At 49.8% G+C, this 27,804-nt stretch overlaps 1 long non-coding RNA gene across 1 annotated transcript; it reads right to left on the reverse strand.

Annotated features, from left to right (window-relative positions):
- Window positions 1–27,804, reverse strand: LOC120238385. Its single transcript, XR_005530204.1, has 3 exons — window positions 27,630–27,804; window positions 6,774–7,044; window positions 1–948 (listed from the first exon to the last, which is right to left on the reverse strand). It is a non-coding gene; the product is annotated as an uncharacterized LOC120238385 (long non-coding RNA).

The raw sequence follows: 27,804 nt of genomic DNA on the forward strand, positions 1-27,804 counted from the left end.
TCCGGCAAACTGAAAAATCAAACGATAATTGTCTGGGTGATCTCATTATTGTCAACAAAATCCAAGCCTTGAAGCCAGAATCCACTGAAATGCTGACACATTAGACACAAAAGGAAACTGTGCTTGCATGTTGCTCGATAAATAAATAAGGCTGGCGGGAGCTCGGCGCGGGCCTGGCACCGGAGGGGCCCAGCCGTCGGCAGCACCGGGGCGGCGGGCGGCAGCAGGACCCCGGGACAGCCTGGGTCCGAGGGGTCGACGTCCTACCCCTTCGGTCTGTGTCAGTCCGGTCCCGGCAGGAAACAAATGCCACCTTCCAGAGGGATGGCGAGGGGGCTTCACGCGGGAAGGGGAGCGGAAGGGGCGGAGGCGCCCTGAGAGGGGGGAGCAGCCGCCGTGAGCGGTTAACCCCAATCAGTCCTGGAAGGAGGGGGATGCGGAACAGGTCCCAGACCCAGAAGGGACGACCTCCGGATAGGCTACGAGGGAGGGGCTGTGGCCTGGTGGGAGCAGAAGCAGGGAACGGACAGTTTGACTGCCCCCCCCCGCCCCCCGGGTGCCGCCTCCAAACACAGGCTAAAGCCAGTGGGAGACACAGATGGACAGATGGAGCTACCCGGAGGACAGAGCAGGGGGGGGGGGGGGGGGGGGGCTCCCACCCACTACGGGACACCGCCCTTGGTGTGCCACACCCAGAGATGGGGAGGCCGGGTGGGCTGCGAAACACTCCAAACTTCAGTTCCTGGCAAAGCCAAGTTTGGAGCGTGGGGAGCAAGCCCACACTTACTAGGGAGCGAGCTGTAGTTTAAGGTCAGGAGTGGGCGACCTGGAAGGCTCGTGCAGAGCTGGCCTGCTTCACTGGTCAACGCAGAAGGAACAAGGGTATCTCGCATTTGATCACCCTTTGATGCCTCCTGGTCTTGATTTTTCTGCCATCGTATCAGGATCCTAAAAAAAGAAAATGTCACAACAACAGATCGCAGATCACCCTTATGGAAAATGGGATACTTTAGGGGACTGAGGTGTGGTGGGGGCATCACCTCCCTGCCCCCTTCCTCTCTGGGATGCTGTAGGCTTTCGGGGACAGCCCAGGCCGGAGGAGAGGGTCTGCATCCCGCCATCACACAGGGCTTGGTGTTGACTTCGTGCCCTCTGACCCCCATTTTGCTCTGCATCAGGAGGTGGCTGTGGGGGGGGGGGGGGGGGGACAGGCATCTGAAGACCCGAGTTCTCACCTGCCTCTGCCACTCCCTAGTTGTGTGACCCTGAAGGGACCCTTCCCTGCTCTGGGCCCTCAGTTTCCCCATCTTACAAGGAAAGGACACTTTAATCGGATCTCAGCCAGCTTTAGGCCCCAACGTGGAGAAGAATGCCTTCCCTCACTCAGTGGAATCCTCCTTCCTCAACTCCCTTCTATCCAAAAAGGAGCCACTAACTGGCTGCTTCTACACTGAAAAGTCCCATCTTATTTTGTATTTGTGGAAAATTCCCGTGAGCACCTTGGATGGTTTGCAAAGAGCCCCTCATGGGTTTTCCCACTTGGCATCTTGCGAACAACTCCCTCTGTCCTGCCTGTTGGGTCAGAGCACGAGCAGGACTGAGGGAGGGCCAGGCATCACTGACCCACTCCGCAAGCCAGAGGCTTTCCCGATCCCCCCTCTCACCCCTTCTCCCCTGTGTCGTCGCTGCATATCTTTGGCAAAATGGTTCACCTCTCTGAGCCTCAGTTTCCTCACCTGTAAAACTGGGGTGCTAATAATAACATGACTGACAGTATGCGTAGCATTGGCTTGCTGCCTGGCTCATGGTCTGTCCTTCTCTCTGGGCACAGAGAGCTACCGAGTTACCAGCCTCATGCTCTGCCCTCCGGGGAGGCTTGGTGCAGTTGAATTTCATCTGCAAAGCCAGATGGTTCTGAAACTTGCCGTCCAGTCCCTACACAGGACTCCCACACTCCACTCCCGGTCTTCCTTCTCATACACCGGCAGGAAAAAGCCTCCCCAGGAGACTATGGAAATGAGGCTGAAAAGCCTTCTACAAAATGCAAAGGACAGCATGCTTCTAAGGAACTAAGAAAATATGTTTATCTTTTCATCTATCTATGCCTTGTCACCTTGAACAGGTTCTAAACTCTTTGAGGGTAGAAAATAAAGGCAGGAAACTTATGTTTATTGAACACTGGGAGACACTAAGTTCTCCCCAGTACCTGGTTCACTTTTCCTCCCCAAGCATACAGAACACTATATATCCCAACGTCCTTGCTGCTAGGTGAGGCCGTGTATGTAGTTCTGTCCAATTAATTGAGGGCAAAAGGGCTCTTCCCCATTCTTCAGCCAATCTCTTCCTCTGCCGCAGTGAACGTGGGGGCTTCTTGTTGAAATGGTGGAACCAGAATTTGACCTTCTGGATCATGGATCACACACATGGGGGAAAGCGGACCTGGGGAGCAGCCTAGGCCTACAGCCAATTTTATAAGAATGAAAAATAAACTTCTGTTGTGCTGGGGCTCCTGGGTGGCTCAGTCAGTTGAGCATCCAACTTTGGCTCAGGTCATGATCTCACGGTTCGTTGAGTTTGAGCCCCGCATTGGGCCATTGTCATTGCAGAGCCCGCTTCAGATCATCTGTCCCCCTCTGCTCTGTCCCTGCCCTGCTCATGTCCTCTCTTTCAAAAATGAATAAACATTAAAAAAAAGTTCTGTTGTGTTCAGCCCCTGAGCTTTGGGGGATGTTTGCTACTGTAGCATAACTTCACCTGGACTGACTGGTACAAACACTATTATGTGCAAATATGTTCATATATATTATTACCTCACTTAATTCTCAGCACTCTTATGGTAGATATTAGTATCATCATCATCATCATCATCATCATCATCATCATCACCATCATCTCTATTTTCCAGATGAGGAAACAAACAGACTCATACATGTTAGGTCATTGGCCAAAAATCAGTAAGAGGCAGACCAGGTTTGTCTCCCTCCTGAGCTCTGGGTCTTATAAGTAGGTTCCACCACCCAGAACCAGGAACCTGGGGAAGAAGGCATGTAAATGGCGAACTTGATATAGAAATGCCCCTGGCCAGTTTGGGGTCTTTGTTGAGTAAATCATAATCCTTCAAGTGTGGCCTTCAAGAGTCTGGGAAAAAATGTTCCCAGCTAAAAGTAGCTACAGCAGAGGGTCCCGGCCAAAGTCCAGCCAGAGGCTGGCAGGCTTCTCCGATGGCTTGGAATTCCTGCTGGCCAGGGCTCCACTGGCACGGAAGCATTTATGCTCGCCTCAAATTAGTTCTCCCACGCCTTCCAGGGCCCTAGCCCATATTTGGGATGGAAAAGGGAAAATGAATCCCAGTGGGGATTCAAAGGCATCAGAAAAATTCCACAGGGGCCACAGCATCTCCACGCGGGGACCAGGGCTCCAAGCAGTATCCTCTCTCGGGGCCTCCCACCTGGGCTGTGTGCACAGCAGGGCGGCGGGGCCGGCAAGCCCTCCAGCACTAGCTCAGAGGAAGGGCGCTCCTGGAAGGACCCTTACGAGGGCAAGCGCACTTCCACAGCCCAATTAAGTGCAGGAATCGAGAAAGAGGAAAGACCTAACTGCTGTTTCTTGTCTGTTAAAAGCGGGCCTTTCAGGGCGCCTGGGTGGCTCAGTCGGTTAAGCATCCAACTTCGGCTCAGGTCATGATTTCACGGTTTGTGGGTTCGAGCCCCGCGTCGGGCTCTGTGCTGACTGCCAGCTCAGAGCCTGGAGCCTGTTTCAGATTCTGTGTCTCCCTCTCTCTCTGACCCTCCTCTGCTCATGCTCTTTCTCTCTCTCTCAAAGATAAATAACAACATTTAAAAATTAAAAAAAAAAAAAAGCGGGCCTTTCTCCTTCGTGAAGAGGCTATGGGATTGGATTCCTTTGGCCGTGAGAAGCAGACACCTCAAATAAAAGTACCTTCGTGGAAAGAAAGATTCCCAGAAGACCACACAGCATGTACCCCCTTTATGATGCTCAAAAGCACGCAACACAAAGTAATGTGTTGGCTGGATGTACATTTTTATACAAAACCAGACACACAGAAGAATAGTAAATATAAAATTCAGGGCTACTCAACTGGGGGGCTCTGGGATGGAGTGATCAAGGGCTAGTTCGAGAGAAACACATATGGGGGAGGAACTACAATAGACAATATTCGAGTTCTTGAGTTTTGAGTTGAGTGACAGTTTCACAGGTGCTCGTTATATGAACAAATATGCGAGTGGCATGTCACAAACCAAGGCTTGTGATCAATCCAATTCTGCCTACCTGTTAACTTAGAGCTATCTTTAAAGGGGCCCTAAATAGCTATCAACAGCACTTATATACCATTTCCTGAGTGTGAGATACTGTAACAACCGCTTCACACATGCAAACCCATTTACACCTCACAGCAGCCACCTTACAAGGTGGATCTTATTTTACGCCCACTTTACAGGCGAGGAAAGTGAGGCAAGAGAGGTTAAGCATCTTGCCTGGGTCACACCCCTAATGTGTGGTAGGTAGGCTTCAGAGGCCTCGCTCTTGTTTGCTGCCTATAAGGATGTCCTATAAAGACATCCAATAAGGATGTCGAAACCTCAGATAACTACAAGCCCAGAGCGGAGCCGTTTTTGTAGGGTGGGTCAGTTGCGTGGCTCGGTGACTTCATCAACGATGCCGCCGTCACCATACCCACCACGTCGCCCCAGTCACAGGGCCACAACATACTTGCATTTTCAGGCAATCATGTGCACTTTGGCAAAAAGAGAAGTCTCCTCTGGTGTGCTGCGTTTCATTGGCGAGGAAATCCGTTTCCAAATCTAACTTTTGAGACTTCCCTTCAGGGTTCTGACCAAGCCGAGTCCATGCCCAGACTCAAACCGATCATGGGCCACACTAACCAGGTTAGAGCACTCACCGTTCACCTCCTGAGACACAAGGGTAGGGGGAACGTCTGATGGGGGAGGGCAGTCAAAAGCGTTTGCCTCCACCTCTGCTTGCGTTCCCCCCAAGAGCTCTGTGAGGAAAGGGGGAATGTGTGCACTGTGAGCTCCAAGGACAGAATCCATGTCTGTCGTCCTGAGCTGCCTGTCCCCTGCCCAGGCACAGCCCATTAAATAGCAGACACCTAGGTGTACCAGATGCGTCAGCCCTGGAGACTGGCCCCACTCACGGTCCCCTGCTGAGGGAAGAGGGGACACCCCGTCCCTGGAGCACAGGTAGCTGACCCCCATCTCACCCTGTCTCTGACCAGGGACACCTGGTCGAGGGTTGACCACCTGACCTAAGGGAAGCCATATCATGGACTAGCAAATGGCCTGTGGTACATCTCCACACTAAGATCTCCCGGAAAGAGGGTTTCATGGGTGTCTGAACCCAGATCCCCCAGAGAGCAGAGCCTGGGTTAAAGCTTACTTGCTAAAGTGTGACTGTAGATACGCTCCTAGGGAAGCAAGAATAAGCGGAAAGGGGACCGTGAGGCCGGAAGAGGGGTGAGTGGATCCCCCTTCTGAAGCGGAGAACTTACTCTCCCGGCTCTGGGAGTGCTGGGGGCAGGTCGCCCCCAACTGCCCGCCCTCTTTGGCACTGCTCTCCTGACGTCACCTGCCCCCTGGCTCCAGCCCCTTTCTGAAGCACCCCCATGGCTGGCTGATCGGCACCGGGGCATAGAGGCCCTCTCCCTCCCTCACCCTGACTCAGGACAACTCTGAAGACCCCCACCAGCCTCAGGACCCCCACCGAGACTGCATCACCACCCGCTTCTCCCTCTGCCCGGCGCCGAGTCCAAGCTGGCGGTCCACGGGCAGGGACCCCGAGAGCACGTCCGCTAAACTTCTGCTAAACGGAAGCCAGAGGGGCTGAAGGAAAGGAAAATTCAAATGTGAGCGTGACCTAGCTTGTCCTGGCTTCCCAAAAAACCCAGTGGGGTGACATCTCCACGGAGGACACACGGAAGCACAGCATCTCAGAAGAGTCTGCGTCAGCGAGGGCCGCACGAAGCTTCCGCCTCCGTGGGCACCGCTGGAGCCGCCCCTCCCGCACCTGGGCAGGTACAGCGGAGGCCACGCCAGAGCCCGAGCTTTGCCCCCGGGGGAAAGCGGAGTCACCTGGCGGTGCTAAGAGATGTGATGACAGGGATGTGGCCGGGGCCTTCCACGCACCAGGGCAGCTGGGGCCACTCCGCCCGGGGACGGAGCAAGGGACCGAGGGCCAAGGGCAGATGGGGCCGTATGGACCTGATGGTGGCCTAGGACACTGAGCCAATCTGAGTCCCCCCTCCGGACTGGGAGGCATGAGGGCCACATCGGTGAAGAGCAGGAGCGGCCGCTGAGAGGCTGTGAGAGACAAGGAGCCACAGGGCCCTGGAGAGCAGAGGCCTTGAGTCGCTGGAAGTCGGTGGGGAGTGAGTCACTGGAAGTCGGTGGAGAGAAACCCAGCAGAGCGAGGTAAGGGTGCCGCACTCCCGGCAGCAGGAGAGTCACCTTCAGGGTATTTCCTCTGAGCTCCATGCTGAGGGGACAGACAGACAGCCCCATTGGACAGCCACCTGGTGCCCTGAATGCCCTTCCAGTCCCAGGGACCGTTCCCAGCCTTAGCGTGTCAAGATGTTTTATTGAGACAACTTGAGGGGCTCAATCTCTTGTGGCTAGAGCAGCCTCATGCAGGAAGCAGGGGGTCCTGAGTCTCCCCTCCTCCCCACCTGCTTCTAGATAAGTCGAGTGAGAGCCAGGCTCCAGATTGAAGTTGGAGGGTTGGGGAAAGAGACTCACTCTGGAGTGTGGGTGCGAAGTTCTTCCTCCCAAGTGCTGCTTCGTGGATCATGGCGGCCCCTGAGGCGGCCCTGGGGCAACTGGGGTTGGGTAGGAGACGAGGCAGTTGGAAAGCCAGGGAGGAAGCCTCCACCACTGCGGCCACGATGAAGAGAGCACCAGAGACACCAGACTGTACAAGAGTCGCCCCTGCTCCACGGGGAAGATGTTCCAAGACCCCCAGGGGATGCCTGGAACCCCATGTATTCCGGTTTTTCCTACACGAACATACCTGCCATAAAGTTTAATTTAGAAATTCGGCACAGTAGGAGATTAACAACCAAAACTAATGGTCAAACAGAACAATTAGAACAGTTTACTGTAATAAAAGTTATGTGAATGTGCTCTCTCTCTCTCAAAATATCTACTGTGCTGGGTTCTCACCCTTCGTGATGATATGAGATGATAAAATGCCTACTGATGAGAAGCAGTGAGGTGACTGACGTAGGCATCGTGAGCTAGTGTTAGGCTACTATTCACCTTCCTATGACATGTAAGGAGGATCCCCGGCTTCCAGAACGTGGTTGACTGCGGGTAACGATACCACAGAAAGCAAAGGGGTGGGGGGATTGGAGGACGTGTTTCAGCCTTGAGCCTTTTCATCTGCATTCCGTCTTCCATCAAAAATTACCCCTCCTAACCCTTGTGCACAGTGGGTGGGAATGTAAATCGGTGCAGCCACTGTGGAAAACAGTATGGAGGCTCCTCAAGCAATAAAAAGTAGAACTACCCTATAATCCAGCAATCCCACTTCTGGGTATATACCCAAGGGAAATGAAATCACTATCTTGAAGAGATATCTGCACTCCCATGTTCACTGATGCGTGATTCACTGTAGCCAAGACATGGAAACAACCCAAGTGTCAGTCGATGGACGAATGGACAAAGAAAACATGAATGTTAATGAGAAGGCATAAACTTTTGCTTGTAAGATGAGTAAGTTCTGAGGATCTGATGTATAGCTTGGTGGTTCTAGTTGATCAAACTGTGTAATATACTTGAAATTTGCTAAGAAAGTAGATCTTAACCATTCTCATACACACACACGTAACCATGTGAGGTGATGGGTGTCTTAATTAACCTGATGGTGAGGATCCTTTCAAAGTTCACACGTATCAAATCATCATTTTGTACACTGTAAATATCTTACATTTTTTGTCAATTATACCTCAGTAAAGCTGGAAAAAAATTACCCTTCCTTAGCACCTGTCCTTCAGGGCCCTCATAGGAGATTAAAACAAGCTAGAAATAAATAATCCAATTTATTTCTTTAAGACAATCTGCTTTGGGGGCACCTGGGTGGCTCTCAGCTGGCTGAATATCTGACTTCGGTGCAGGTCACCATGTCTCGGTTCATGGGTTCGAGCCCCACGTCGGGCTCTGTGCTGACAGCTCAGAGCCTGGAGCCTGCTTCAGATTCTGTGCCTCCCTCTCTCTCTCTCTCTGCCCCTCCCCCACTCACTCTCTGTCTCTCTCTGTCTCTCAAAAATGAATGAACATTAAAAAATTTTTCAAACAATCCACTTTAAAAATGACTAAAGGGCTCGAGTAGACATTTTTCCAAAGAAGGATGTACAAATAGCCAATAAGCACACAAAGTGATGCTCAACATCACTAATGATTAGGGAAATGCAAATCAAGACCATGACGACACACCACTTAATATTATTAGGATGGCTGTTATCCAAAACATAAAAACACAAAAACAAAACAAGTATGGTGGTGATGTGGCAAAATCGGAGCCCCTACGCATTGCTGTTGGCAATGGAAAAACAGGGCAGCTGCTTTTCAAGATGGTGTGAAAATCCCTCAGAAATTAAACATAGAATGACCATATGATCCAACAATTCTACTTCTGGGCATATTCCCAAGAGAAGTGAACACAGAGACTCAAACAGACGCTTGGACCCCTGTGTTCATAGCAGCAATGTTTACCATAGCAAAATGCGGAAGTGACCTAAGTGTCCTTCGGCAGACAAATGGCTAAACAAAACGGGGGATATATGCACGATGGAATATTAGTCAGCCTTAAAAAAGAAATCCTGACACCTGCTATAACCTGGGGGAATCTCGAAGACACACACACTATGTTAAGTAAAATTCGTGAGTCACAAAAGGAGAAGTACTCTGGGCTTCTACTCATATGAGGTACTTAGAGTGCTCAGACTCCTAGAGACAGAAAGAATGGTGGTTTCAGGGCGATGAGGAGGGAAGGTGAGAATGGAGAGCCAGTGTTGCATGGGGACAGAGTCTCAGTTAGGAAAGATGAAAACGTTCTGGAGCTGGATGGTGGGGGCACAATCACATGAGTGTACTGAAGACCACAGAACCATACACTTAAAATGGTTGTCATGGGGGGCGCCTGAGGGGCTCAGTCGGCTGAGAGTCCGACTTCGGCCTAGATCATGCTGTTACGGTTCATGAGTTCTAGCCCCGTGTCAGGCTCTGTGCTGACACCTCAGAGCCTGGAGCCTGCTTCGGATTCTGTGTCTCCCTCTCTCTCTCTGCCCTTCTCCCACTGATGCTCTGTCTCTCTCTCAAAAATAAATAAACATTTAAAAAAGAGTTTTCAATGGTTGTCATGGTACATTTTATGTTATGTGTCTTTTACCATACACACCAAGAAAGGAGACTATTTGCTCAAGGGTGAGAGCTTGAAGGAATCCAGGAGACCACTGTGCCCTCATTCATTGCAGAGGTGAGGTTTAGCAGAGAAAGGAGCTTGTTTCGGGAACAGCTGTGACAGCAGAAGCAAGAGGAGAACTTAGGTGTCCTGGAACTCAGGCTGTCAGCCCTGGCCCTTCAATGCAAGCTTCTGAACTCCGGGACCAGCATCCCGATGCATGTCTCTGCACAAGGCCCCACCCTTCCCTTCCATGTGTCTGGAGATCCACCGCCTGGCCCAGCTCCCCATGAAGAACAGGACAGGCACAGTAGACTCACAGCTCCAGGGGGTAGGCAGGGCTGCGAGACACAGCCCAAGCTTTATCAGAATGTTCCTTAACGTGAAAACCTTTGGAAATTCCCATGTTGCAACTGTGACCACAAATCCCTCATGGCACCCTGGTGGCAAGTTTTGTGGATTTCATGCCTTTCTCAGCAAATCTGTTCTGACTCTCGGCTTCTCTGTCCAGCCAAAGCCCTGCAAGATTGCCAACTTTCAGAGCCTGACTCAGAGCATCCCTCTGACATGGGATGGCAAAAAGTTGGCACGTGGACCCCTCCCACCCCTCCAGTGCCCATGGTAGGCATCACTAATCAATCAAGAGTCTGTTCCCCACAGAGCAAGATAAAGGCCCCAGAGCCACATCGTCATAGCCTCCGGCTGTCTGATCACTCAGCAGTGGCACCTGAGGTAAGATCTAGTTGCCAGCCATCATCGATGCCTATCGAACACACTCTCGGCTTTTGGGAAGATCCCTTCTATCTTGACCTCAATTTCTTCACCTGTAATGTGAAATGATTTTTATGTCCCTGCCAGTTCTGCCATCCAATGAATTCTCTGATGATGGACCAGACAATTCTATATTGTAGATAGCAGAGAGAAATTCCATAGGTTTCCAAAGAAATTCTACGGTATTTTAATTTGGGGGGGAGGGCAGTAGAGCTGCCCTCCCCATTTTATTTGCATCAGGGTAGGTCGTTACGCCTGCCATTGGGACCCGATTGCGCTCCTGGCCAGCGAGGTCGCCAGTGCTTTCTGGGAGCCATTGCCCACTTCCTGGAAGGCCTCAGAGCCAAGATAGTTCCTAACACTTCTCTTCGAAAACTTCCCAGAAGGAGAGAGTTAGGACGAACATTTCTGCCCCTCACATCGCCTCCTACACGGCACCCGACTTGTCTTCTGTCCCGGGAGGGCAGCTATGTCCCTGCGATGGCATGTAGATAGTGTTTCTCATTTGCCTGCCTGCCGGGCGGCCCTCTCCACCCAGGCCCTGGCCAGCCAGACAGGATCAGAGGGAGGGGAGGGGAGCATCAGAGGGTGGGGAGAGGACAGGGCCGCCACTTGCCACCACGCACTATAAAAGAGAGAGTATTAAATCTTGGCCCCCATCAGAGGACTGCCTTAATTAGGGTGGCGCCGAGCAGGACGCTGTAATTAACTGTGTGTCTGCGTTTCCATCTGAAACATCCATTTTCAGAGCTTTGTGACCCAGTCTTCCAAGAGAGGCTCAGCCAGAAACTCGGCACCGGCGGCCTCAGAGGGGAGGCCGCTTTCCCCTGCCCCTTCCCATCGTAGCCCCCCTCGGGGTGAGTCTCCGGAAGTGGGAGCCCAAGGTCCTTCTGACAAGGGTGTTAATTATGCGCTCAGAGCCACTGGCTCCCAAAGCCAGGGAACCCCAAAGGGGTGGGGTCAGCACAGGTGGACGTCTGTTCGTTTCACTTGGACGACAACCATTATTCCAGCAACTTTTGATTTTCTTTGAGGCCACAGCCCTAGGGATGGGCCGCCTGTAGCTCTAGGCCCATGATCTAGGCTGGCCAATCAGAGTGTACACCCTGGCCACAGTGATTGGTTCAGAATTGGTCATGTGACCGGTGCGGAGCCAATAAGTGTCTGCAGCAGGACTCCGGCTGGAATAATTGGGGACCTGGGTGTTTGGTGCCGGGGAGCACGTTTGCTCCCTCGGTGGGAGAGCCTGCCTGAAAAGAAGGCCAAATTGGAAAAGGTATTTTTAAAAGGTGGAGGGTGACAGAGAGAAAGAGACCGAGAGAACTGATGACATCCTTTTAAACAACTGAATTCATACCTGAAGCAAAATACTCGGCCGACTTTTAATTATGTGAGAGACAATGCATTCCCCATTTTTGCTTATGGCGATTTGAACAGAATGTCACTTGCAAGGTAAAGAGGTCTGGTTAAAACAGAGGTCATTACATGGGCTCCATGAAAGGCAGTCAACACACACATACTGTACATTCGTGGTATGCCAGGCAGCGTGGAGAATACACCAGGAGTCGGGCGCGGGCACCCAACCTTTGGGAGCTTCTGGGCTCACGGGGAGGAGGAGACATTGGGGTAAACCGGGCTCGCTGTTCCAGTGCCCCCGCCCGTCTTCCTTCTGCGTAACTTGAAGCATCGCCTGGAGAGGAGAGTGTCCTCTCTTTACTTGACAGCGGCTCTTGTGCCTACCCAGAAAGGAGCCCCTCTTCATCTGACTACAGTTCCTTGTGCCCGAGTGACTTGTGTGAAGTCACTTGTGTGAACCAGCCCCTGGTTCCGAGAATGGCCACATAACCAGACCTAAATCCTTAAGATGCTTGGCTCCCCAGCCCCCAGTGTCTAGTGTAGGAATGAGCACGGGAATCAAGGTAAACTAATAATCGTCAGTCCTGGAGCTTTTTCTGAAACTGGTGGGGAAAAGATATTATTTTCCCTAGACTTGCTACATAGGATCTGGGCTGGATGCTACAGTTAGGGAGCACTCTCTGAGAATGAAGACCACAGAGAGGAAATTAGAGCCAAGATAATGAGAATCAAAGAGTCTCTGTCCTGATAGCAAATATAGTTTGAGCACCTAGAACCAGCTATGCCTGAAACCCAAACTTCTGGATGGTTTGAATGGGGCTTCTGCGACTACAAACCTAAATAATGTTGACTAATGAGCTAGGCTCCTTTCTCTCAAGCCTCAGCCAAGCTTTTCATGCTTGTCTCTGATAATGAGCTTCATTCGGCAACTGACTGACCTGCTACTCATGCTGCAATACACCTATCACTTTGTAGCGCTTTTCACTCTGCAGAGAAGCTCTTTTCTACCCCGACTGTCCCTGAAAATCCTGCCCATCATTTAAGGCTCACCTCCTGGCTTCCTCCTCTGAGAAGCCCTCTGGGCCTCTCCCTTTTCTGCACCATATAGCCGCTCTGGTCTCTTGGACCTATTGATATATACCTCTGGCTCTTGGCCAATGAACTCGAAGAGGGCTGAGAAATGGGTGGGCCAACTTCCCCATGACCTCTTTTGAGCCTCATTCCAGGCCTGAAACCAAATCCATTGCCAAATTTTTCAGTCACGTGCCAATTAATTACATTGTTTTCCTTATATAACACTAAGTTGGATTTTTGACTCTTAGACAAAGAGTCCTAATGGAGAACGTGTTTTTCCCTAATTACAAAAGTAATACATACCATTGAAGGGAAGCAGAAAATATTGATACACGCACAAAGGAAAATAAAAATGACACCTAGTCCGCCCACCCAGAAGCAACTTTGAAAACAATGGAATAAATGTCCCTTTAGACTTGTTTCTGTACATATACATGTAGTATTTATTTAGATGAGCTCCTACTCTAGGGCTGGTGGGTGCTTTTTGTTTTTTACTTTTTTTTACATTTTTACTTATTTTGAGAGAGACAGAGACAGTGTGAGTGGGGCGAGGGGCAGAGAGAGAGGGAGTGAGAGAATCCCAAGCAGACTCCACATTGTCAGCACAGAGCCTGATGCGGGGCTCAGACTCCTAAAACCATGAGATCAGGACCTTGAGCAGAAACCACGAGTTGGGCACTTAACCCCATGAGCCACCCAGGTGCCCCTATGTGTCTCACTCTTCATTGAAATAGTACATATATACAGAAAAGTGTCCAAATCACCAGGATGCAAGTTCATAAACTTCACAAAGAAAACACATCTGTGACCAGTGTTGGCCAAGGACCTTCAGCTCTTTTCCAGTCCAGCCTGCAACTGCAGAAGACGTGGGCTCTCCTGGAAATCGCCTCTTTGCTCCTCTTGAAGAACAATCCATTCGTTTCCAGTGTTTTGCTCATGAAAACAATGCTGTACACACATCCTTTTGCACATGGGATCTTATATCCCAGGATAAATCGCTAATAATAGCTAACATGTCCTAAGCCCTTTCTGCCAGGCACTGTGTTAAATGCTTTTAATGGCTTAGCTCACTTGAGACTTTTTAACAATTAACTGAAATAGGGAGTCTTATTGTCCCCATTTTACAGACGTGGAACCGCGGGGTCAAAGGGCAGGCTCACTTTGCATCTCGATTCACATTTTCTAGCTGCCCTCCAAACGACTGTACCAATTAATTCTCCCTCCAGCGGCGCAAAGGGTCAATTTTCCTTCCTCGCTTGCCGGAGCTGGATACTATCAATTATTTTAATTGCCAGTCATGGCCAAACAGATAGGTGAAAAATTATAGCTCATTATAGACATTTGGTCATTTCTTTCATTTTTTTTTAAGTGAGACTGAACATCTTGTTTCATATTAGCTGTCTGTACTTCTTTTCTAAATTGCCTGTTTATGTCTTTTGCCTGTTTTCTGCTGCTGAGGGTATTGGATGTGTTTTTTGCATCATAGAGATGCTCACCTTTCACCTTTCATATATATTGCAGATATTTCCCAGTTTGGGGTCTTTTGTCCATTCTTAAGGTGATTTTTGTGACCTAAAAGTGTGTGGGGGAGGGAGGGGTTGGAGGAGGGTTGTTTGTTTTTTTTTTTTTGCATTGGTATGATGTGACGATCATCAACCGTTTTCTTTATGACTTCCCATTTGTAAAGTGAGGAGCGAGGGATTAATCTGTTTTAAATGTGATCCCTTTGCCTTAGGGGTTCTGGGACTCCTCACAGGCCCCTTGGGGAGCTGGCACCTGCAAAAGGGTCTCACCTATCTCCTTCCTGGGCTCCTGGTCCCACTCAGCCCGATCACTTGGGCATTGGTTAAGGGTGCCTGTCATTTGAGCTGCGAAGCTCATCAGCTTTTGCCGACCAGGCAGCGAGGCCACTCTCTCACGCGGACTCGAGGATGGGGACTCCTCTCACAATCTCGGGGGCGTCTCTTGGGTTTTCTCCAGCACCCGTGCCCTCTGAGTTCTCATCTGACCTGGTCAGTGTTGGGTCGTGTCCCGTCCTGTCCCTGCCTCAGACAGGAGCCCCGGCCGCTGCTTCCCTGCACCATCCCTCTCTCCGCCGGCCTCATTCACGCAGAGCTCTTGGTGAGTATCAGCCTGGATCAGTTTTCAAGTGACAGCAAGCTACCCCAAACTGGGCATTCCGGTACTGAGAGGCCCCCCACCTGCCACCTTCCTCCCCAATCTGTCGTCTTCGCTGGTCCTCTCTCACACACTGGACACCTCTTGTTCCCCTCTTCTGGAATCTTCCCTCTAGGACTCTATCCAGAAACTTCCTTTTCACTGGATTATCAGGCTAAGCATGTCTGGCCCTCCTACCATCATCTGCCTGTTTGTGCGTGTATGGAAGCCATAGATCCCTGGTGACCCCAGGGGTCCCCACGACTCAGGGGTTCCGCAGGCTGAATTGTTTTTGTAATGATACTGTAGTGGGTTGAACCGTGGTCCCCAAAATGATAGGCCCATGTCCTAATCCCCAGAAACTGTGAATAGAAACTTCTTTGCAAAAAAAGATCTTTGCAGATATAATTAAGGGTTTTGAGTTGAGGAGATAAGGCCAGATGATCTGGGTAGTCCCTAAATCCAATGACAAATGTCGTAAGAGAAACACAGCACGGCAGGTGCATGAAAATGAAGGCAGAGAATGAAGTGAGTGACACAGCCACAAGCCTAGGAACGTGGAAAGACACCAGAAACTGGAAGAGGCAAGGGACAGGTTCTCCCCCAGTCTCTGGGAGCAGCACAGCCCTGTCCAGTCCTGGGCGTCAGGCCCATGGCCTCCAGAACCATGAGAATACATTGCTGATGTAAGTCACCAAGGTTATGGGCATTTGTTACAGCAGCCACAGAAAACTAATACAAACCCTGCGACGGCCTATGCCTTTCTCACACTCGTTCGCCCCGGATTTGCACAGCGGAATTTTCCAGGGGCTCCATGACATGTGATATTGGAAGAAATTGAAAGCAGAAGCAGATACGAGAACACAGCTGTCTTCTATTAAGCCAGACATTAGGAGATCTGCAAAAACAGAAACAATGCCACTCTTCTTACCAAATCTCTTTTGTTTTGGAAAATCTAGTTCTTTTTCATTAAAAAACAAAAGTTACTTACGTTAACCTAAGATAGAACTTTTAAGAAATGAATACATAAATCTTTTTCAGCTTTCTCAGTTTGCATTTCAAATATAGTAAATACTGACAGCTCTCTGCTACATAAACAGAAGGCCTTTGGAGTCCTCGATAAATTTAAGAGTGCAAAGTCGTCCTGAGATTAAAGCACTTGATTCTGAGTTTAAGTAGCTTCTATCTCGCTCACCGTCTCACTCGGACTCTCTGGTCCTACCCTTGCAATGTGCAAAGACAGCCTGCACTTGACTTCAGATGACAGAACATCTAACTCAAAGGGACTTAAACAGCAAGAAAAATGTGTCATCTCACAGGCCAGTGAGTATCCAAAGGTTGGGCCTTCTGGGTTTGGTCAATTCATTGGTTCAAGTGCATCACCACTTCCAACCACCATGTTTCTGCCGGTTCTGCTCTGCCACCCTTAGAGACCTGTCACCTCATGGTGACAGAATGGCTGCAGCTGAACCAAGCATCATGACCTCACACAGGAAGAGCCAAAGCAGGAAAAAGGAGATATCCCGTTAACCTTAAAAATAAAACTGCCAGTTATTTTACCAGTAAACATGGGCTTGTTTGGGAATAGCAGAGAATTGCCATTTGGGACAAGAAAGCGATAACAAAACCATAAATAAGTCCAGAGGACAAAGGAAAGGTACACTCAAAGGAAAACAAAGGGGGGAGTAGGGAGGGCTATTATAAACCAAAAGTCTATGGGAGTAAACTGGGAGTTCAAAGTCTAGTGGCTTTTCATTGGCTGACTTGTGACAGTCTCCCATTGGCTGGGCTGTTGTCAGGGGAAGAGGAAACCTTCCTCTTGCTGCAACAGCTAAAACAGTATTGACCTGCAGGGTCCTTCTCTGACTGGTGGGTCTGCAATTGGCCCAAATGACAGGGCACAAGAGCTCCCTCTACTGGCCTCCCAATTCCTTTTTTTTTTTTAAAGTTTATTTTGAGAGAGAGCGAGAGAGAGCGAGAGCGAGAGAGCGCGCATGCGCAAGAGCAAGCCAAGTCGAGGGAGAGAGAGAATCCTAAGCAGACTCTGTGCTATCAGCACAGAGCCCGATGTGGGGCTTGATCTCATGAACCCTGAGATCACCAACTGAACCGAAACCAAGAGTCAGATGCTTAACCGACTGAGCCACCCAGATGCTCCCTCCCATTACAATTTTAAATGAGATTTCCTTTATTCATCTTCATAATTCTTACCTTGAGCCTCATTTTCGAAGCCAAGGAGACCCCCTTCCCTGACTTCTCCTCATGCTTCCCTGGTCAGAGTTGCAACCCAGGCCCATCTCTGCCAGGAGAGAGGCATTACTGTGATTGGCTAGGTCTGGTCAAGATGACCTCTTTGGAAAGAGAGCCAGTCTCCCCGAAGACATGGCCAACTGACTGTAGTTTTATTAGCAGAGGAAGGGGAGTCATGCTGAGGGAGGGGTTCCCTGCACCTGCCATCGTGGCATAGGGATTTAGAGTCTGTGGAAACAGGCAGCCACAATCACATCGGCCTGGCTCTCCGCCCGTCACAGCCAGACGTGAGCCCTGCTAAGCCCCTGCGCTCACTCCCACCACTCAGAGCAACATCAGCCCGTGAGCCCCAGACCCGTGGTAACTTAGTGCCTCTCACAGCGAGCTAGTTCTCGGTGCCCTCAGCCAGCGACCAGCCCTCTGGCCCTGCCCCCTCCCCCAAGGGATAACGGTATGTCAGGGGCCTCACGCACCCTTCCTGGCCCTGGTCACTCTTGTCTGTTTTGACAGGTTGTAAGAACTCCGAATGTCAGGAAGGTTGGCCTCGCAGGAAACATCCAGAGTGTTTTACAAAATCTCCCGTGCTTTTCACGTTAATCTTTAAGCTCTGCAGCTTCTAAAATACTGTAAAGTTCTCCTAGCCAGCCTAACACACACACACACACACACACACACACACACACACACACACACACATCGAGGTTAGGAAAGACTCAAATTCTGACATCTTTGTAATTTATCTGCTCAGCATCTTGGGTGGGTAACTTACCCACTCGGAGTCTATGTTCCTTTATTTCTAAAAAGACGGTGATGATACCTATGTTTTAGGATCACTGAGGATTAAATGAGACGATGTATGTAAAGTCACTCATTGTCAAAACTCAGAAACTGTCAGTTGCCACACTGTCACGGCAACTCACCATCCGTGGTTCTGAGCCTCCGGAGTGCTCAACCCCATCTCACCCTCTGAGGGTCACGGCACCCTAGGAAGCCACCGAGGCAAGGGTTGTGCCCCCATGTTACAGGTGGGGTGACTGAGGGCTGGAGCGGCCAAGTGATTCAGCCAAGGTCACAGAGGCAACTCAAAACCAGTTCTAGAGGCCAGGCTCTCAGTTCCAAGCCCAGGGCCCCTCCCTGACCTCCAGCTGTGTGACCTGGATTGCTCAGCTCCCAAAGGCCCGAAAAGTTTCACAGGAATCAAGTCTGGGCCTCGGTGCCCACATGGGCAGGAGTAGCAAGGGTGGCTGGAAATACCCGGGGGGATGGGAGGAGGGAAGCCTCTTCCAGGCCGCAGCCCATGACCAGAAAGCAGTTTCTTAAAGGACCCAAGTAAGGAGAGACCTTCCGAGAAGGCAAACCCAGGACATAGATATTAAAAAGACAGGCACATTTGGCAACGTAAAAATATTAATCTCTCATGAGGCAAGAGATACTATAAGCAAAGTTAATTAGACAAACAATAAATTTGGAAAACTATTTGTGATACAGAGGACAAAGGGTTACCGCCTATAATATACAAAGAGCTCTTACAAATGGAAGAGAAAAGGGCAATCAACCCAAAAGAAATTATGGCAAAGGACATGAATAGGCAATTCACAAAAGAATGAAGCCAACTGGCCACAAACAAATGAAAAGATGCTCACACTCATTAGTGGTCAGGGAAATGCAAATTAAGCTGACAATGAGATATCACACAGGCAAATTTAAAAGAGCAGTAACCAGGAATGCAATTGCTGCCAGAGATTTGGAGAAAGCTACATTCACATGTTGTTACTGCACATGTAAATTATTGTAATCTTTTTAAGAAGAAAGCTGGCTACAGGAATTAGAACTTCAGGAGTTGTATTAAAATTTTGCATTAAAAGAATATATACATCTAGGGGCGCCTGGGTGGCTCAGTCAGTTGAGGTTCTGACTCTTTTTTTAATGTCTATTTATTTTTGAGAAAGAGAGAGAGAGTGCAACCAGGGGAGGGGCTGAGAGGGAGACACAGAATCTGAAGTGGGCTCCAGGCTCTGAGCTGTCAGCACAGAGGAGGACTCGTGGCTCAGACTCATGAACCATGAGATCATGACCTGAGCTAAAGTCCAACGCTTAACCGACTGAGCCATCAAGGCTCCTGGAGTGTCTGACTCTTGATTTCAACTCAGGTCATGATCCCAGGGTCATGAGATGGAGCCCCACATCACACCCTGCGCTGAGCTTGCTTAAGATCTCAAGGTTTGTAAGCTGTGCTGACAGCTGACAGCTGACAGCTCAGAGCCTGCCTGAAGCCTGCTTTGGATTCTGTGTCTCCCTCTCTCTCTCTCTCTGTCCCTACCCCACTCGCTCGCGCTCTCTCTCTCTCTCTCTCTCAAAAATAAACATTAAAAATTTTTTTTTAAGATTCTCTCTCTTTTCCCCCCTGTCCCTCTCCCCACTTGCATGCTCTCTCTCTCTCAAATATATAAATATATATGTATTATGTATATTTGACCCAGCAATCCCTGCCCTAGAAATCTATCTGATAGAAATGAAACTACCATATTCTTTTTTTTAAATTTTTTTAAATTTATTTTTGAGAGAGAGAGAGAGACAGCGTGAGTAGGGGAGGGTCAGAGAGAGAGGGAGATACAGAATCCGAAACAGGCTCCAGGCTCCGAGCGGGCTGTCAGCACAGAGCCCGACGCGGGGCTCGAACCCACAAACTGTGAGATCATGACCTGAACCGAAGTCGGACGCTCAACCGACTGAGCCACCCAGGCGCCCCGAAACTACCATATGCTAAGGACACTTGACAAAAGAGGCTTATCAAATTATTATTCATAATGGCAAAAAAAAAAATCAACCTCAAAACAAAGCATGGCAGAGACTGGCACACAGGGAAGACCTTGTTTTCCAGCCTCCCTGGCATTTTGCTTGGGACCACGTGACTGAGTCCTGGCTAATGGATGGAGGGCGAAAGCGATCTCCTCCTCGATCTCCCTGCTTCTGCAGTTGACACAGGAGACCCCATGACTGGCCACGGGAGGAGCGTGATTCCCAAGTCCCTCTCTGGAGAACACCACCCGCGGGCTGCCGACCACGCTGCCCTGGGACAGAGCAAGAAATAAACTCTGGTGGTGATACGACGCTGCAGTTTCTGGACTTGCACGCGGCAAAGCCTGGCCACACTTCCACGTGCAGGCTGGGTGTCCATCAGTAGGAAGGGACGACCAAATGACGGCACAGGACACCCTAGACTCAGCCTGCACGAAGAATACATCCGAGCTGGACCCGGGGCACTCCACAGCGGAGGGGGAGAAAAGCGACAGGCAGAGAGGCGTCTGTAACTCCCCGTGTTGGTAATCTGACCAACAAACGAGGAAACCCTCTAACAGCGCATGCGTACCGAGCACGGGCGCACGTGTGCTCTGTATACTTCTGGTTCCCTGAGGGCAACAGGAGCACGGAAAGATACTTCTAGCTTGCAAGCAGGGGTTGGAAGGGAGAGGGAGTAAAGAAGGTGGGGGAGGCCAGACAAAATGGAAAAGGTACATCACCGAACAGTTTGCACTAGTGCATTGTTGCATGTATGAAGGATGTAAACAAAACAAAAGTTTCAATATTAGAGAACAAAACCTATCTTGCCCAGTGCAAGAGAAAAAAGGTGCTCAGGTAGCTGGTGGGTGTAGACGAGAAAGCGCTATAAGCACCAGGAGCGGATTCAGGAAATCTAAATCCCTGCCTCAAATGCAATCACACCTCTCGGTCCAACTGAGTCTGATCTGGACATCTCTGCATTTGAGAGGCGGCTACAAACAAGGAGAGAGGAAGGTAACCAGGCTCTAGGAAGCATGCTGGTGTGGAAGCTGGAGGCAGAGGATGGGGGCTGCCTCCCAGTCTTCTTTTCAAATCAGCAGCTCGAGAGCCTAGCCAGCACGTTGGGGAGAATCTTCTGGAATACAAAAGACCTTAGAAGTTACTAGGGTTAAAGGTCACAAACTGGGAGCCCAGAAGCCCAATCCAATCCACAGTCAGATTTTGTTTCATTTGCACAGTGATGTCCAAAAAATTCAAATTGGTTGCCAACACATTTGAATTGGCAGATCTGTCTCTCTCTCTCTCTCTGTGTCTCTCTCTCCTCTCTCTCACTCCAAATTTAATATCTCCAGCTTAGAGTGAAAAAATCAGATTATCTGGCCATACTGTGCCCACATTCCTAAAAGACAGCAGTGGGCGGGAGCTGGGGAGTGGCTCCCCCACCGTGGACAGAGCATGCGCTCTTCGGTTCCCTACAGTCCCCACGACTCCCTGGTGCTGCACCCACTTATAGTAACCAGCCAACCTCAGAGTCACATTTGTGGGTGTGACTCCACACCTCCATCGGGGCTACCCACTCTGGCTAAACACAATGAAAATCACATTCTGGGGGCTTTGGCACGAGATAGACCAGTCTTACCTTAGTACCTGCAACGCCCGGGCGCACTGTCGGCTCAGCTAAGCTGGAACCACATGGCCCCAGAACTTCCCAGGGCTCCTGAGCTGGCGGTGGCCAAAACAGACCTTATGCGGGAGATGCAGAAGGCGGCGGTCAGGCAGCAGCCGTGGCTTTCCTGCTCCCAAGGCCAGTGTCGGGCTCCGGCCCCGGCGCAGCTTACGCATGCTACCCCTGAGCCCCACCCAGCTTCCCCAGCAACTTCCAGACCTCCTTCAGCCTCTCCCAGTGCGGCCCGGGTGTGGTGCAACTCTGTGAGGTGCGCCAGCTTCTCCTGTGGGTCACCCACAGCATCCAGGTCGGAGAGGATGAGAGACAGACGCTGCATCCAATCTGTCCTTACAGCCATCCACATCCAGCTCTCCTTCCTGGGAGGCTCATGAAGGGGGACCATGGAGGCAACAGCCTGCATGATGCTTACAGTCCGACACCCATAAGAAAGCTGTCGTCTGTACCGCTCGTAGAGGTTCTGCTTTCCCGATCAAACGCTGACATATAGGTGTGATCTTCGACAAGTTACTTAACTTCTCTGAGCCTCACTTCCCTAGTCTTAAAATGCCAATGACAACACTACGACTGCATATGATTATAGCGAAGACAAGATGGGCAAATGCATGCAAAGTGCTTTGCTGGCATGTAGCAAATGCTCAATGAGTGCATGTACTCTAAAATTATTTATTATTGTTTTTTAAAGTAGGCTCCTGGCCTGGTACAGGGCCCAACCCAGGGCTTGAACTCAATAACTCTGAGATCAAGACCTGAGCTAAGATCAAGAATCAGACACTTAACTGACAGATGCCCCCCAAAGGTAGTGTTTTTAAACGGGAGCTATGCCTTTATCTGTATGACCTTGAGAAAGAAATAAACTGAAGACACCAAGCTTGGTCTGTCGTCACCTAAAGTAACAATACCCCTGGGGCACGTAGGTGGCTCAGTTGGTTAAGCATCCTGATTTGGGCTCAGGCAATCATCTCACAGTTCGTGAGTTCAAGCCTCGCGTCAGGCTCTGTACTGACAGCTCAGAGCCGGGAGCCTGCTTCAGATTCTGTATCTCTCTCTCTACCCCTCCCACGCTCATGCTCTGCCTCTCTCTCTCTCCTGAAAATACACATTAAAAAATTTAAAAAAATTTTTTTACATTTATTTCTGAGAGAGAGAGAGTGTGTGAGCAGGGGAGAGTCAGAGAGAGGGAGATACAGAATCTGAAACAGGCTCCAGGCTCTGAGCTAGCTGTGAGCACAAAGCCCGATGCGGGGCTCGAACCCACGAACCATGAGATCATGACCTGAGCCGAAGTCGGACGCTCAACCGACTGAGCCACCCAGGCGCCCCCAAAATTTTTTTAATAAATAAAGTAACAATACCTCCTCTTCATTCTGCAATTTTAAACCCTCCCCAGCTGTGTGTGTAGTGTGTTCATGCATGTGTATGCATATGTGGGATATAAAATGGGAAATTTGAAAAATCTAAATTTTTTAAATGTTTATTCACTTTTGAAAGGGACAGAGCATTATTTTTGAGGGGGAGCGGCTGAGAGGCAGGTCCGCTTTGCAACAACATGACTTTGGCACTGATTGTGGGGTCGAGTCACCCAGCTGAGGGCAATAATCAGCACATAAGACAGACGCGGCCTGACCACCTGAGCTGGCCACGCTGTGCTACAAGCCACAGCTGAAGGTCAAGTGGGCGATCGTTTCCTCTCAGTGGGGTGCCATGCCGGCACGAGCCTTGCTTTCCTGGTAGCTGGGTGACCTGTGCGTGGCACAAGACTGGCATAGAGTAGGTCCTCAGAAAGCATCTGTGGAATGAATGAAAGAATCACTGCATTCAGTCTTGAGCTGCATCTAAAAGCTCGTTCCTGGGGCACCCGGGTGGCCTAGTCAGTGAAGCGTCTTGACTCTTGATTTTGGCTCAGGTCATGATGTTGCGCTTCGTGAGGACGAGCCCTACGTCAGGCACTGAGCTGACAGCGTGGAGCCTGCTTGGGATTCTCGCTCTCCCTCTCTCTCTCTGCCCCTCCCCTGCTCACAGGCACTCTTAATCTCTCTCAAAACAACTAAACATTTTTTCAATTTAAAAAAATAATAAAAGTAAAATAAAATAAAAGTGTGTTCCTCTTTTCCTCCTTTGTATCCTTGTACAGATAAAAGACACAACAGGTGCAACCAGCATTTTCTCTGCAGGATGTAGAGATGCCTCTGCTCATTCCGATCCCACCCTTTGCCCACACTCCCCCGAGTCCAGGAATAGGCTCCTTCTCTTCCTCCCGTGATGCTGAGCTCTGCTTCTTACAGAAGTTCCCTCCCACCCCGCTGTGTGACCCCACCCCCAGCACGCACGCACATACATACACACACACACACACACACACACACACACTCACACTCACACTTCCCCAAAGAGTAACTGTGGTTTCTGGAGGTCAGAACAACAGAAGGGAAGGCTCAGAGTCTCAGCTCCTCCCCTCCCACCGCTGTCTCCACAGGTGTCCACCCTCCGTGTTGCCACAAGCTCGCACAAGGTGTTCCTTGGGTCTGTTAGATTCGTCTAAGCAGCCACAGTGAGCTCATTTCCCTGATTTCAGAATCTGCCTGTGACGCAATTCTAGCCAGCAAGGCCTGAGGAAAGGAGGCGGGAGCTTTTGCAAAAAGTTTCTTCACTGATGAAGTGAGATGTACAGGAAAAGATGGTCCCTTTCGTGGGCCAGATATTGTCACGTTTGGAAGGGACCCAGGGCCCGGGGCTGCCATCTTGAGCAGATGAGAGCAGCCAGCCTGAGCAAAGAGACGCAGAAGAGGACTCTGGGTAACTCGACACTACGGTTGGGACAGTGTGGGTTCCCTCCTAGACCCCCTGGGTGCCTCCTGCGTTCTTGCGCAGCTGTGCCCCACTGCTGGCTTCTCGGCTTTGCTCCGAGGGGCTTGAACCTGCAACTTCCTTCAGAGGCCTGCCTTTGGGCTACTGGAGTCACTTGCTTGCAAAGGAAAGAAGCCATAGTCCGTGCCCAGGGAGGAGCTTTGCTCTGTCCTCCTGGACATGGCCAAAGAAGCCCGTGGCCCCCCTGTCACCGGCAGCCATCTTACAATCATCTGGCTTTGTGGGGAGCAGGTAGTAGTAGTATCAAGACAGAAAGAATGAGATCATTGAGCTGCTGGTTATCATGGGCACAGCCCACCCTAGTTCTAGACGTCTGGGTAGGTGAAAGACTAAAACTCCCGGCTCTTGAAGCCAGCTCAAGGTGGGGTTTCCAGGACATGCAGCCAGAGAATTCTAAGTTATCTAAAAGTCATACTTTTGTGAGTGTGACTCCTACACACACACACACACACACACACACACACAATGCATAAAACTGCACAAAATGATATGCACAAAACTGCAAGATCAATTTTCAAAAACCCAAGCACTTTCCTACACACCAGCCAAACTAATTTAAAGTAGAATAGCACAATCACTTTGGAAAACAGAAATTAAACATTAGAATTATCATTTGATTCAGTAATTCCACTTCTGGGTATATACCCAAAGGAATTGAAAGCAGGGACTCAAACAGATATTTGTGCACCAATGTTCACAGCAGCATGACTCACAACAGCCAAAAGGTGGAAATAACCCAAATGCCCATCAGTGGATGAACTGATAAATAAAATGTGGTACACCCAAACAGTAAAAGTATTCAGCCTTAAAAAGGAATGAGATTCTTACATACCTGCTACAATATGAATGGATCTTGAAGACATTATGCTGAGTGAAATAAATCAGTCACAAAAGAACCAATATTGCCTGACTTCACTTATATGAGGTACATACAATAGACAAATGTAGAGACAGAAAAGAGAGTAGTGGTTTCCAGGGAACGGGGGTCGGAGGGGGGCAGGGGAATGAGGGTCATGTTCAGAGGGTACAGGGTTTCAATTTGGGAAGATGGACATCCTGGAGATGAATTTGGTGATGTGGCAATGTGACTGCCCTCAATGTCACTGTGCTGTATACCTTAAAATGGTTAAGATAGTAAATTTTTAGGTATTTTGCCACAACTTTTTCTAAAAACATAAGAGAGAAAAAAATATTCTCTTCACAATAACAACAACACACAAACCACCTTGGAATAAACCCGACCAGAAATTCACAGGACTCTGGAGAAAACCATAAAACTTCACTGGGGACATGTAAATATTGATCTGAATAAGTGGAGATATACCATGTTCATGGAGGAAAAGACCCAATGTCATAAAGAGGACAAATCTTCCCAAATTAACCTATAATATAATGCCATTCCAACCCAACAGCATTTTTCATTGAACTCACTAAGCTATTCTAAAAATTTTTACAGAGGACTATAACACAAGAACAGCATACTCAAGTACACAAATTAGAAGTGTACGACTCAATGAGGTTTTACAAAGTGAACATACCCAGGTCACCCAGACCCATATCACAAAACAGATTACTGCCCAGGAAACTGCCATTTTATCTCCCTGTAGTCACTACCATCTTTATTTATTTATTTATTTTTAAGAGAAGGGGGAGGGGCAGAGAGAGAAGGGGATGGAGGATCTGAAGTGAGCTCTGTGTTGACAGCAGAGAGCTTGATGCTGCCTCTATCTTAATCAATGAGCTTTGCCTGGTTTTCAACTTTCTATACCTAGAACCATACCATATGTACTTTCTGTATCTGGTTTCTTTCACTCAACATAGGATTGTGCAATTCATCCATACTGTTGCCTGAGTTGTCGATCTTTTATTTTCACTTCTGTGTAATATCCCAATGTATGCCTATCTCACCATATATTTAACCATTCTACTCTTCTCAGGCATTGGGGGTAGTTTCCAGCTTGGAGATTTCGCAAAAAGCATTCTGATACTTGTCTTCTGATCCACATTTATGCACAAATTCACTGAGCATATTCCTGAGATTGGAACTACTGTGTCATCAAGGAAAAACATTTTTTTTTATTTTTGAGAGAGAGACGGAGAACAAGCCAGGGGTGGGGGTGCAGAGAGAGAGGGAGACAGAATCCAAAGCAAGCTCCAGGCTCTGAGCTGTCAGCCCAGAGCCCGATGCGGGGCTCGAACCCATGAACCACAAGATCATGACCTGAGCCAGAGTCAGATGCTTAACCGACAGAGCCACCGAGGCACCCCAAGAAAAAATTTTAAAAGAGCAGAAGATGTTTGTAAGGGGGTGGGCAGTGGGAATGGGGTGGTCTTGCCCTACTGGAGATCAAAGTAAATTATAAAGCTATAGTAATTAAAAGGCACATAGAAGCACATCCTCAGATCTACTTGCACACACACACACACACGAGCATACACAGGCATGAATGAGGTACTCGTGTACAGGCATACAGCCATACACTGGCAAGCACTCCCACCCCACACACTCCGCGAGCCAGCAAAGACAACTCATGGCCGGACTTCCCAGACCAGATAAGTGACTGTTGCGGTCCCTTTCAAGTGGTATCAGAGCACAGGCCTGCAAGTATCCAGGAGACGGCTGATGGAGAAGGGGAAGAAGAGAGAGCGCCCCCCCCAACCCGCCCACTGGCTTTAAAGGGAGAACAAAGTGAGTGGGATCAGAGGGTGCAAGGTGATGGCAGCGATGCCGAAGCCATTTATCACTGCCAGATGTGTGAAGGGTCAGGCTGTGGGGCCCGCTGGGAGCACCCACGGGGGTGCCTGGACCCCAGACACAGCGAGAAATAACCTGTCCAGTTGGCGAGGGACTGCAGAAGGGCTGCCAGGACCCTCCTCTTAACAAAATGACAATGTGCTTTCTTTTTTGTCCTGGCCAAGAAAGGCTGGGGGCCAGGGCAGAGGCAGCGACAGCTTAATAAAGGGCCGTCAGTCAAAACTCTAAAAATACCCTCCCGCTGCCAGCAGGCTCACTCCTGCGCCCGCCTGCGGGCTTCCTGCCGCCTGAGTGGTCCTTGGGTGATACATAAGGACAAATGTTTGCTCAGAGAGACCCGGTGTCAGGCAGCACACATGGTCCCACTGTGGCATCAGCCCTCTCCCCTGCCACCCGCCCCCAGCGCCCTCTAACAGGCACACCCTGGGCCAGAAAGGGGCTCAGGAGGGTCCTGGAGAGAAAGCAACCTCCACCCTGGAAGACACGGACATCAGATACCTCTCCTTGCAGTGGGTCTCGACCCCAAAGCCAGCCGTTTCACAGGGGATCCTGGAGACTGCCAGTCAGATGGGGTTGGCACCGCCAGCCTCAGGCAGGCTCCTGGCCGGCGACCAAGCACGGTCTCTGCTTCTGTTAGATTCGCAGTTTGGCTGGGGAGGATGGATGCCTGTGC

The sequence above is a fragment of the Hyaena hyaena genome, unplaced genomic scaffold, assembly GCF_003009895.1.
Source record: "Hyaena hyaena isolate Hyena2069 unplaced genomic scaffold, ASM300989v1 scaffold_7, whole genome shotgun sequence".
NCBI classification, from domain to species: domain Eukaryota; kingdom Metazoa; phylum Chordata; class Mammalia; order Carnivora; family Hyaenidae; genus Hyaena; species Hyaena hyaena.